The sequence below is a fragment of the Micropterus salmoides genome, unplaced genomic scaffold (genome assembly GCF_014851395.1).
Source record: "Micropterus salmoides isolate LMB-PRFRI ecotype aquatic unplaced genomic scaffold, ASM1485139v1 Ms_hic_scaffold_8, whole genome shotgun sequence".
Taxonomy (NCBI): Eukaryota; Metazoa; Chordata; class Actinopteri; order Centrarchiformes; family Centrarchidae; genus Micropterus; species Micropterus salmoides.
In genome coordinates this window covers 31835184-31847033 of record NW_024044570.1, presented here as the reverse complement: position 1 = coordinate 31847033, position 11850 = coordinate 31835184, and the positions used below count along the sequence as shown (strand labels likewise).

The following is an 11850-nucleotide window of genomic DNA, read 5'->3' as shown; positions in this document are numbered from 1 at the left end:
CATGAGTACAGACGCGGAGATGGCCGTTTATGGCAAAGCTGCCGTTTACCTCCGTAAGCCAGAGAAGGAGAGAATCGAGGCTCAGAGCAAACCTTTTGATGCCAAGTCTGCCTGCTACGTGTCTGATGTCAAGGAGCTGTACTTGAAGGGAACAATCATCAAGAAAGATGGTGGCAAAGTCACCGTCAAACTCCTGGAAGGAAATGAGGTTGGTATCATCATCATCATCATCATCATCATCATCATCATCATCATCATCATCATCATCATATAGTCAGAGTCAACTGGTAATTAAGTATGATCAGTTCTGATTGTGACAAATGTCCTGTTCCAGGAGAGGACAGTTAAAGAAGATGAAGTCTTCCCAATGAACCCTCCCAAGTTCGACAAAATTGAGGACATGGTCATGATGACCCATCTCAATGAAGCCTCTGTGCTTTATAACCTCAAAGAGCGTTATGCAGCATGGATGATCTACGTAAGACATTCCGCCTAATGACAAAAGATAAGTAGTGAAAATTTAGACATAGAGTTAACGGTTGATTCTCTGCGATCACTTTCAGACCTACTCTGGGTTGTTCTGTGCCACTGTGAACCCCTACAAGTGGCTTCCAGTGTACGATGCTGAAGTTGTAAGTGCCTATAGAGGCAAGAAGCGTATGGAGGCTCCACCCCACATCTTCTCAGTCTCTGACAACGCTTTTCAGTTCATGCTTACTGGTAAGTCTTTACCATACCAATGTAGAGTATGTCAGTGTGAGGGTACTGTCGCAGAAATCCACAGTTAATTCCTTTGTTTTCCCATTAACAGATAGAGAGAACCAGTCTGTCTTGATCACGTAAGTTTCTCATTTGTTGACTTTGTTTAACATTGTCAAATATCTTGATTAAATTCTCATAAGTCTGTGTGTATGACTAGTGGAGAATCTGGAGCTGGAAAGACTGTGAACACCAAGCGTGTCATCCAGTACTTTGCAACAATCTCAGTTGGTGGAGACAAGAAGAAGGACACATCAAAGGTGGAGTAGATTACTGTAGGATGATTACAATTCAATGTTCTGTAAGCACAGAATATTTGACCAGGGGGAAGATATTGTAATTTCTGATGTCGCTTCTAAACTTTGATTCTAGGGGTCACTGGAGGATCAGATTATTGCTGCCAATCCCCTGCTGGAGGCCTATGGTAACGCCAAAACTGTGAGGAATGACAACTCTTCTCGTTTTGTAAGTATGGAGGGATTTCTACACATGAGAGGTGTTGTTACAGATTCCCTGTGTGGAGGGATCTTAAAAATGCCTTTGTTCCAAACAGGGTAAATTCATCAGAATCCATTTCGGCGCAACTGGCAAACTGGCTAGTGCTGATATTGAGACATGTAAGTAACAATCCTCATAGTACACACAAATGACTGCATTTGAGAATGGGCCAGGCTGTGACTTATGAACAATATTTGTAGATCTGCTGGAGAAGTCTAGAGTGACATTCCAGCTTCCTGATGAAAGAGGCTACCACATCTTCTACCAGATGATGACCAACCACAAACCCGAGCTGATTGGTAAACAGACTAAGTTGTTGCACAGTGATAAACTTTCTTACATTCTTCATATAAAACAAATCTATTGAGTTTCTAACCCTTTTTTTGATCTCCAGAATTGTCACTCATCACAACCAACCCCTACGACTTCCCCATGTGCAGCCAGGGTCAGATCACTGTGGCCAGCATTGATGACAAAGTTGAGCTGGAAGCCACTGATGTGAGTGACCTTCAAAACATTTAAATATACTTTGTGCATTAAATGCAACATTAGAACTGCTCTTTTAAATGTATTTTTCTAAAGTCATTGTGTTTTGTGTGGACACCTCCTCTGAACACAGAACGCTATTGATATCCTGGGCTTCAGTAATGAAGAGAAGATGAGCATCTACAAGATGACTGGTGCTGTGCTTCACCATGGCAACATGAAGTTCAAGCAGAAGCAGCGTGAGGAGCAGGCTGAGCCTGATGGCACAGAGGGTGAGTATTTAATGTCAGCTCAAAGTGAATAGTTTGGGAACAGCAGTGGTAAAGTTCTTCACCGCCTGGTTTCTGTTACATCATGATGGTTAATCACATACTGTACGTATTAACTATAAATCACTATTTTCAGATGCTGACAAGGTTGCTTACTTGCTGGGTCTGAACTCCGCTGACATGCTGAAGGCTCTGTGCTATCCCAGAGTGAAGGTCGGAAATGAGTTTGTCACCAAGGGACAGACTGTACCTCAGGTAAATTAAGATATACTGGTATCAATTTTCAGTTTTAATTTTCATGTAGTGCATCTGTATTTATATCAGAAGTCTACTTTTGATCAATTCATTTACCTCATCAGAGGAAGTTCAGAATATCATTAAACCAGCATTTTTGAAAATAGATGATTACTTTAATCAAATCACATCCTTTGATTTTATTCAGGTGATGAACGCAGTGCCTGCCCTGGCCAAGTCTATCTATGAGAGGATGTTCTTGTGGATGGTCATCCGCATCAACCAGATGTTGGACACTAAACAGTCAAGGCAGTACTTCATTGGTGTCCTGGATATTGCTGGCTTTGAAATCTTTGATGTAAGCTTCATTTCCAATACTGATACTTTTCACGACAGAATCATTCTTATTGCCTAAAAGAGATTAATCTGATTATTTTTCCCCTCACAGTACAACAGCATGGAGCAGCTGTGCATCAACTTCACCAATGAGAAACTGCAACAGTTCTTCAACCACCACATGTTTGTCCTGGAGCAAGAGGAGTACAAGAAGGAGGGTATTATCTGGGAGTTCATTGACTTCGGCATGGACTTGGCTGCCTGCATTGAGCTGATTGAAAAGGTAATGACTGAATTTTGTGATTCTTTGTAATTGTTCTTAATTTGACTTAATGTATCACTTAATGACAAACTTCTCCAAATTTCCTCCAAGCCCATGGGCATCTTCTCCATCCTTGAAGAGGAGTGCATGTTCCCCAAGGCCACAGACACTTCCTTCAAGAATAAGCTTTATGACCAGCATCTTGGCAAAAACAAAGCATTTGAGAAACCAAAGCCCGCCAAAGGCAAGGCTGAGGCCCACTTCTCCCTGGTGCACTATGCTGGTACCGTGGACTACAATATCTCCGGCTGGCTGGACAAGAACAAGGATCCACTGAATGATTCTGTTGTGCAGCTGTACCAGAAGTCCTCAGTTAAACTGTGGCTACTCTGTATCCTCCTGTTGTTGAAGGTAGGATAGTAACTTCATAAACAGATTTTAAGGTTGTAGATTCTGTATATTTCTATCTTACTGTAGCATGTTTTATGTATGTCTCGCCCTAACAAAACATGTGATCTTTATCAACAGAGACCGGTGGCGCCAAGAAGGGAGGCAAGAAGAAGGGTGGTTCTATGCAGACCGTGTCTTCACAGTTCAGGGTAAGGTTCAACATTGCAAACTTGGGTATACACTACATCTCAGTTCATACTCAAACTCACAATGTTGCATTTCATGACAAGTGTTACCATTTTGGATCTACAGGAGAACTTGGGCAAGCTGATGACTAACTTGAGGAGCACCCATCCTCACTTTGTGCGCTGCCTGATTCCCAATGAGTCAAAGACTCCAGGTACATACAGAACATAATCTCAATGGAGTCTTTGAGGAGTGGTTTTGATTTCTTGGTATGGTTTCTTTAATTTAGAGCTGCTTCAACAAAAAGATTTTTTATTCAAAGAAGAAGAAAGAATTCACTATAAAATGTGTTTTTTACAGGTCTGATGGAGAACTTCCTGGTCATCCACCAGCTCAGGTGTAACGGTGTGCTGGAGGGTATCAGAATCTGCAGAAAAGGTTTCCCCAGCAGAATCCTCTATGGTGACTTCAAGCAGAGGTATCAGTGAATATTTTAATACAGTTTTTTGAGACTATTGAAAGAAAATGCTCACACTGACCATTCACACTCTCACAAAAGGTACAAGGTGCTCAATGCCAGTGTCATTCCTGAGGGCCAGTTCATTGATAACAAGAAGGCTTCAGAGAAGCTGCTTGGCTCTATTGATGTCAATCATGATGAGTACAGATTCGGACACACCAAGGTAAGAACCATCACTGCATCAACTTAGTGTAATTACCAAGGAGCATATGTTTTTCAGTTCATTTTTTGGGACCGTACACAAGAGATAGAAGAGTTTATTGATTTTGATGGGAAATTAGGTCACTGGCCAAAGAACAGGTATAGGAAAAGATAAAGATGCCTTGTTACACCTGAACCAAGAGGATTATACCCCAGCTTCTTTCTGTCATAGAGTCTGCAGTTATTTCTTGTTAAATTTTACTCCGAACAGATTTCATTGGATTTTCACAAAATTTGGGACCTTAGTTGAGTCTGCAAAGAAGTTCATTTTTCCATTTTTCCATTTGATTGTCCTCTAATTGACTGCCTACTTCTTCTATGGTCTACCTGACATAAACGGCAGTACTTTGTGCATACATTACAAGCAACCAAATTTAAAATGCACATGTTCACCAATTGACCCTGTAAAACGTCATCGCATTCTGTCAAAGGTGGTGCTGAAGAATTGTAATAAATTTGAATTGCCATTTAAATAACCATAACTCAATAATCAATGTTTGGGTCACTTAAAATTTGGTACAATTTACAATTGTAAATATGACAGTATACAGTATTTTGATACAGATTCTGATCCTGATGCAGATTCAAAAAATCTATCCATGTTTTCTTACTTGATGATTGTGTGGGGTACGCACTCTCTGAGTCCTTTCTGGTTTAATGTTCAGTTAAATAGTAGTTTACAGTGTATAGTACAGAAATAAAGTAACATACTAGTTTCTGTTCATTCAGGTGTTCTTCAAGGCCGGTCTGCTGGGTCTCCTTGAGGAGATGAGAGATGAAAAGCTGGCTTCTCTGGTCACCATGACTCAGGCTCTCTGCCGTGGTTACCTTATGAGAAAGGAGTTTGTTGAAATGATGGCGAGGAGGTACGTTCAAAAAACAGCTCATTTAGAGGGCACATTCATCGTATGAATCATTAAGAATGACTTTGTCCATAAGAACGACTTGTTGTCCTCAGGGATGCTGTATATACCATCCAGTACAACGTCCGCTCATTCATGAATGTGAAACACTGGCCATGGATGAAGGTGTACTACAAGATCAAGCCTCTACTGAAGAGTGCTGAAACTGAGAAGGAGCTGGCCCAGATGAAGGAGAACTACGGAAAGATGCAATCAGACTTGGCTACTGCCCTGGCCAAGAAGAAGGAACTGGAGGAGAAGATGGTGTCCCTTCTGCAGGAGAAGAATGATCTGCAGCTGCAAGTAGCATCTGTAAGTACACATCAACAGAGAGCTTTTTCATGTTTTTCAGTGGTTAGCTATGTGCAAACGTCTATTTTCTTAAAATAAACTAGGAATCAGAGAATCTGTCAGATGCTGAGGAGAGATGTGAAGGACTCATCAAGAGTAAGATTCAGCTGGAGGCCAAACTCAAAGAGACAACTGAGAGACTGGAAGATGAAGAGGAAATCAATGCTGAGCTCACTGGCAAGAAGAGAAAGCTGGAGGATGAATGTTCGGAGCTCAAGAAGGATATTGATGACCTGGAGCTTACCTTGGCCAAAGTGGAGAAGGAGAAACATGCCACTGAGAACAAGGTGTGTAAATATTAATACGTCTAGCAGATCAAGTAACATTTAAGCATTACCATGTAATAACAATATTTTTCTTGCAAACTTAGGTGAAGAACCTGACCGAGGAGATGGCCTCTCAGGATGAGAGCATCGCTAAGCTGACCAAGGAAAAGAAAGCCCTTCAGGAGGCTCATCAGCAGACTCTTGATGACCTGCAGGCTGAGGAAGACAAAGTCAACACTCTGACCAAGGCCAAGACCAAGCTTGAGCAGCAAGTGGATGATGTAAGTTTACAAAGTCTCTTGGATTGGAAAAGCAAGATTCTCCTTGAACGTGATGATTAAAAACTCATATTAATGTTCAGCTTGAGGGTTCTCTGGAGCAAGAGAAGAAGCTGCGTATGGACCTTGAGAGAGCCAAGAGGAAGCTGGAGGGTGATCTGAAACTGGCGCAGGAATCCATCATGGATCTTGAGAATGACAAGCAGCAGTCTGACGAGAAACTGAAGAAGTAACGTTGTTTTTGAATTTGTACAACCATTCCTTTAAAATGATGATCAGCTGCAGGAACTCTTACTATGTATGCTATCTATTATTCTCACAGGAAAGACTTTGAGATCAGTCAGCTCCTTAGCAAGATTGAGGATGAGCAGTCAATGGGTGCTCAGCTTCAGAAGAAGATCAAGGAGCTTCAGGTGAAATATTGTGTGTCATCAAACATTACTGTAGGCTTTTCCTGTTTTGTGTGAAAAAAAGGTAAAGTTTACTGAAAGACAACACACCTACATTCAACAGGCCCGTATTGAGGAACTGGAGGAGGAGATTGAGGCTGAGCGTGCTGCTCGTGCCAAGGTTGAGAAGCAGAGAGCTGACCTCTCCAGGGAACTTGAGGAGATCAGTGAGAGGCTAGAGGAGGCCGGTGGTGCCACTGCTGCTCAGATTGAGATGAACAAGAAGCGTGAAGCTGAGTTCCAGAAGCTCCGCCGTGACCTTGAGGAGGCGACTCTGCAGCATGAAGCCACGGCTGCCGCTCTTCGCAAGAAGCAGGCTGACAGCGTAGCTGAGCTGGGAGAGCAGATCGACAACCTCCAGCGTGTCAAGCAGAAGCTTGAGAAGGAAAAGAGTGAATACAAGATGGAGATTGATGACCTCTCCAGCAACATGGAGGCTGTTGCTAAAGCAAAGGTACACAATACATTCAATTATATTTAATACACATATTAGTTTAGTCAATAAGTTAAAATATGATCACTGATCTGATCTCTCTTTTACTCATTAGGGAAATCTTGAAAAGATGTGCCGTACTCTTGAGGATCAACTAAGTGAACTGAAGACCAAGAATGATGAAAATGTCCGTCAAATCAATGACAGTGGTGCACAGAAAGCACGTCTCCTGACAGAAAATGGTATCTACAAGTTATCAGTTATCTGTTGAGTGTTATTAAGAAACGTCACCCAAACTAATCATGACATCTTTCACACAAGGTGAGTTCAGCCGTCAAATTGAAGAGAAAGAAGCTCTTGTCTCTCAGCTGACCAGAGGCAAACAGGCCTTCACACAGCAGATTGAGGAGCTGAAGAGACAGGTTGAAGAGGAGGTTAAGGTAAGAAAACGTTGAGTGTACCAACAATACTTCCTGTGTGTTATTTCAACATTTTGCACACTGAATATTATTTCTTCCACCAGGCCAAGAATGCTCTTGCCCATGGACTGCAATCAGCCCGCCATGACTGTGATCTGCTGAGGGAGCAGTTTGAGGAGGAGCAGGAGGCCAAGGCTGAGCTGCAGCGTGGAATGTCCAAGGCCAACAGTGAGGTGGCTCAGTGGAGAACTAAGTATGAAACTGATGCTATCCAGCGCACTGAGGAGCTTGAGGAAAGCAAGTGAGTAACTTTCAAACAATAAATGTCCAGAAGTGCAGCATTTTAGCATAGCTCAACTGACAATGGTACTGCTTCTATCAATGCTTGCATTTAAGCAAATATCCAAACATTTAATTATTATTATTTTATTTCATATATTACTGGAAAAATATTACATATATTAAATTAAGAATGTGTAACTTTCTTTAACTGAGAATCAACCTGCACCCCTTTCAAACAGGAAAAAGCTGGCCCAGCGCCTTCAGGAGGCTGAGGAGCAGATTGAGGCTGTGAACTCCAAGTGTGCTTCTCTGGAGAAAACCAAACAGCGGCTCCAGAGTGAGGTGGAGGACCTCATGATTGATGTGGAGAGAGCCAATGGGCTGGCCGCCAACCTGGACAAGAAGCAGAGGAACTTTGACAAGGTAACATTTACTTTGTGCGACCATAACATCGAATCAAAGAAAACTAACATGATGTGTATTGATTATTTAGTAAGTAAACTCTATTAATTGTGTTATTCAGGTGTTGGCAGAGTGGAAACAGAAGTATGAGGAGGGTCAGGCAGAGCTTGAGGGAGCACAGAAGGAGGCTCGTACTCTCAGCACTGAGCTGTTCAAAATGAAGAACTCTTATGAGGAAGCTCTGGATCAGCTGGAGACCATGAAGCGTGAAAACAAGAACCTGCAACGTGAGTTCTGACCAGCTAACATTTGCTTTCTTACGCTGTATTGTATGTACGCTTAACAGTATTAAACACATGCATCTCTCTGCAGAGGAGATCTCAGATCTGACTGAACAGATTGGTGAGACCGGTAAGAGCATCCATGAGCTGGAGAAATCCAAGAAGCAGGTGGAGACTGAGAAGGCTGAGATCCAGACAGCTCTTGAAGAGGCTGAGGTAACTTTCTTTTATTTCTTTTCTTCTGAAAGAAATTTCTAAATGATGGACAAATATAAATGTAACTTTGATTACTTCAACTGCAGAGGGCCTTGAACATATTTTAGTATGACGCTTCCTTGGTTTCTGCTCCCCCCTGCCCTGTTAAATTTAAGTATTCAAGTATTTCAGCAGGCAGAATCCCTACATTTCCTAAGAAGGCTTTTATTGTGAAACATTTGCAGGGGGAGGGTGCTGTGGCAAATTCAGTGACTTGCACGGCTCCCTTACAGTAATTAAAATTAAGTTATTGATGCAGTTGTGTGTGACATAAACACACATTCACCCACAAATGACTGAAATACGACAATAACACTTTAGATGAGTAATCCAGATGAAATAGTCCATTATGCTTTGTTGACATGCACATTATATAACAGCACCAGGAGTATTTAGGAACTTCCTTTATTTATTCATGGCAACTCAGCCACCCACGGCAAGTATTTGAGACCTGGCCTTTATTTAACCACCAGCTTTATTTGATGAAATACGGTATTTTAAAAGGTTTTAAAGGCAGAAATTCACATTTTTTCTCTGATATCATTAGGGAACTCTGGAACATGAAGAGTCTAAGATCCTGCGTGTCCAGCTGGAGCTCAACCAGATTAAGGGTGAGGTGGACAGGAAGCTGGCAGAGAAAGATGAGGAGATGGAGCAGATCAAGAGGAACAGCCAGAGGGTGATTGACTCCATGCAGAGCACTCTGGATTCTGAGGTCAGGAGCAGGAACGATGCCCTGAGAATCAAGAAGAAGATGGAGGGAGACCTGAATGAGATGGAGATTCAGTTGAGCCATGCCAATCGCCAGGCTTCTGAGTCCCAGAAGCAGCTGAGGAACGTGCAGGCACAGCTGAAGGTATTGTAAGACACAGAGCTGTTGCACAGGCTAAGGTCAATGCTCCTATTTTGTACTCATGTGAATATTTTCCTGATGTTTTTTCACCAGGATGCTCAACTGCACCTTGATGATGCTGTCAGAGCCCAGGAGGAATTCAAGGAACAAGCTGCTATGGTGGACCGCAGGAACGGTCTCATGGTGGCTGAAATTGAGGAACTTAGAGCTGCTCTGGAACAGACAGAGAGAAGCCGCAAAATCGCTGAGCAGGAGCTGGTGGACGCCAGTGAGCGTGTTGGACTTCTGCACTCTCAGGTGAACAAAACAATCATTCCTTTTTCTAAATAACATGTGAAAAATCAGTCATGTGTTTGACTTAAGTGACTAAATCTGTTTACTTTTTAGAACACAAGCCTTCTGAACACCAAGAAGAAGCTTGAGTCTGACCTGGTCCAGATCCAGAGTGAAGTGGATGACACTGTTCAGGAAGCAAGGAATGCAGAGGAGAAAGCCAAGAAGGCCATCACTGATGTAGGTTTAACTTTCCTTTGTTCTTAATTGTACATAATGTAACGTAATGTGTTTTTTTCAAAATATTTCTCATTAACATTTCATGCCGTCTCCTTCAGGCTGCTATGATGGCTGAGGAGCTGAAGAAGGAGCAGGATACTAGCTCTCACCTGGAGAGGATGAAGAAGAACCTGGAGGTCGCTGTTAAGGACCTGCAGCACCGCCTGGATGAGGCTGAGAACCTGGCCATGAAGGGTGGCAAGAAGCAGCTCCAGAAACTTGAGTCTAGGGTAAGACAACTGTGTTAAGATTTGCAGTTGAACAAATGTAAGAAAAGATTTGGATCCTTAATGTTTGATGAATTGTCTGTTCTTTTGAAGGTGCGTGAGCTGGAGACAGAGGTTGAGGCTGAGCAGAGACGTGGAGCAGATGCTGTTAAGGGTGTCCGCAAATATGAGAGGAGAGTAAAGGAGCTCACCTATCAGGTACAGTCACTTTGAAAGTTAACATGTACAAATCAATCTAACATATTATTATTACATCTAACATTTAAACATGCAAATTTACTTTCTATCACAGACTGAAGAGGACAAGAAAAATGTTACCAGGCTGCAGGATCTGGTTGACAAGTTGCAGCTCAAGGTGAAGGCCTACAAGAGGCAGGCTGAGGAAGCGGTAAGGACAAAACCTTTACAATGAGGAATTGATTTTATGTCATAATAGTTTCATGTACAGCAGACCAAGAAACATTTTCTATATCTTGTATTCCAGGAGGAGCAGGCCAATGTTCATCTGTCCAAGTGCAGGAAGATCCAGCATGAGCTGGAGGAGGCTGAGGAGCGCGCTGACATTGCAGAGTCCCAGGTCAACAAACTGAGAGCAAAGAGCCGTGACTCTGGAAAGGTAAATATACAGCTGTTTAGTGAATAATAATTAAAACAGCAATCATCATTATTCAATTCATACCTACTGTATCAGTTAGTGTTATTTTCACCGGACACAGCGTTATGTGTAAATACTATAAAATGAACAGATAAAAAGGATTGTCGCCTGAAGCTTATTGAAATCAAACTCACATAAATCATTCATCTGTTTTTTACAGGGAAAAGAAGCAGCTGAGTAAAGCACACCGAGTGTTTCCCCGTTGTTTCTCTGTGTTGAATCATATAATATGATATAATTCATTCTGAAACAATAAAGATTTAGCTGTTGTTCTTAGATTGCTGTCTGTGGTACTTTAAGTTCATTGCTGAAAGCTAGCCAATGTGAGATCTGAATCATCTGCAACACTCACATGAAAATCATGTTAACAAACCCCAACCCCAACAACAAACAGTAACTAAACATTTTTTTTTACAACTGTTCATTAATGCAGACTGTTTGTTAGTGACAAAGGGGGAGGGGGTGGGGGATCATGTTAAACATTTTTTAAAGTACTGGGAGGGATGCCCAGCTTCAAATGGTTTTATTTTGTATTTTAAATATTCTTTAAATAGCAGCTGGACGATTCCCTCTATATGACAGAATTCTCATAATAAGGTTCTATAATAATAATAATAATAATAATAATACATTTTATTTATGGGCGCCTTTCTGAATACTCAAGGTCACCTAACAAAACATAATAAAACAGTACAGCAATAATCGATAAAATTAACAACTATAATTACAGTACATAAAATCACGGTTCAACAACAGGAAACAAAGATTGAGAAAGAGTGATCATATGGGATATGCCAGTTTGCCATGTGTTTTCAGGCGGGATTTAAAAATGGAAAGTGAGTCAATGTTGCGGATGTCTGGTGGAAGAGAGTTCCAGAGACGAGGGGCAGAGCGGCTGAAGGCTCTGGACCCCATGGTGGTCAAACGAGCAGGAGGTACAGTGAGGTGAATAGAAGAAGATGACCTAAGAGTACGGGTGGGTGTGGTAATATGAAGGAGGTCAGTGAGGTACCGAGGAGCGAGGTTATGAATGGCCTTGAAGGTCAGGAGCAGAGTTTTGAAATCAATGTGGTATTTAACTGGAAACCAATGAAGCTGCTGAAG

At 41.9% G+C, this 11850-nt stretch overlaps 1 pseudogene; it reads left to right on the top strand.

The window, feature by feature from the left end:
* On the top strand, window positions 1–11022 carry LOC119894094 (annotated as a pseudogene).
* The last annotated feature ends 828 nt before the right edge of the window (window positions 11023–11850 follow it).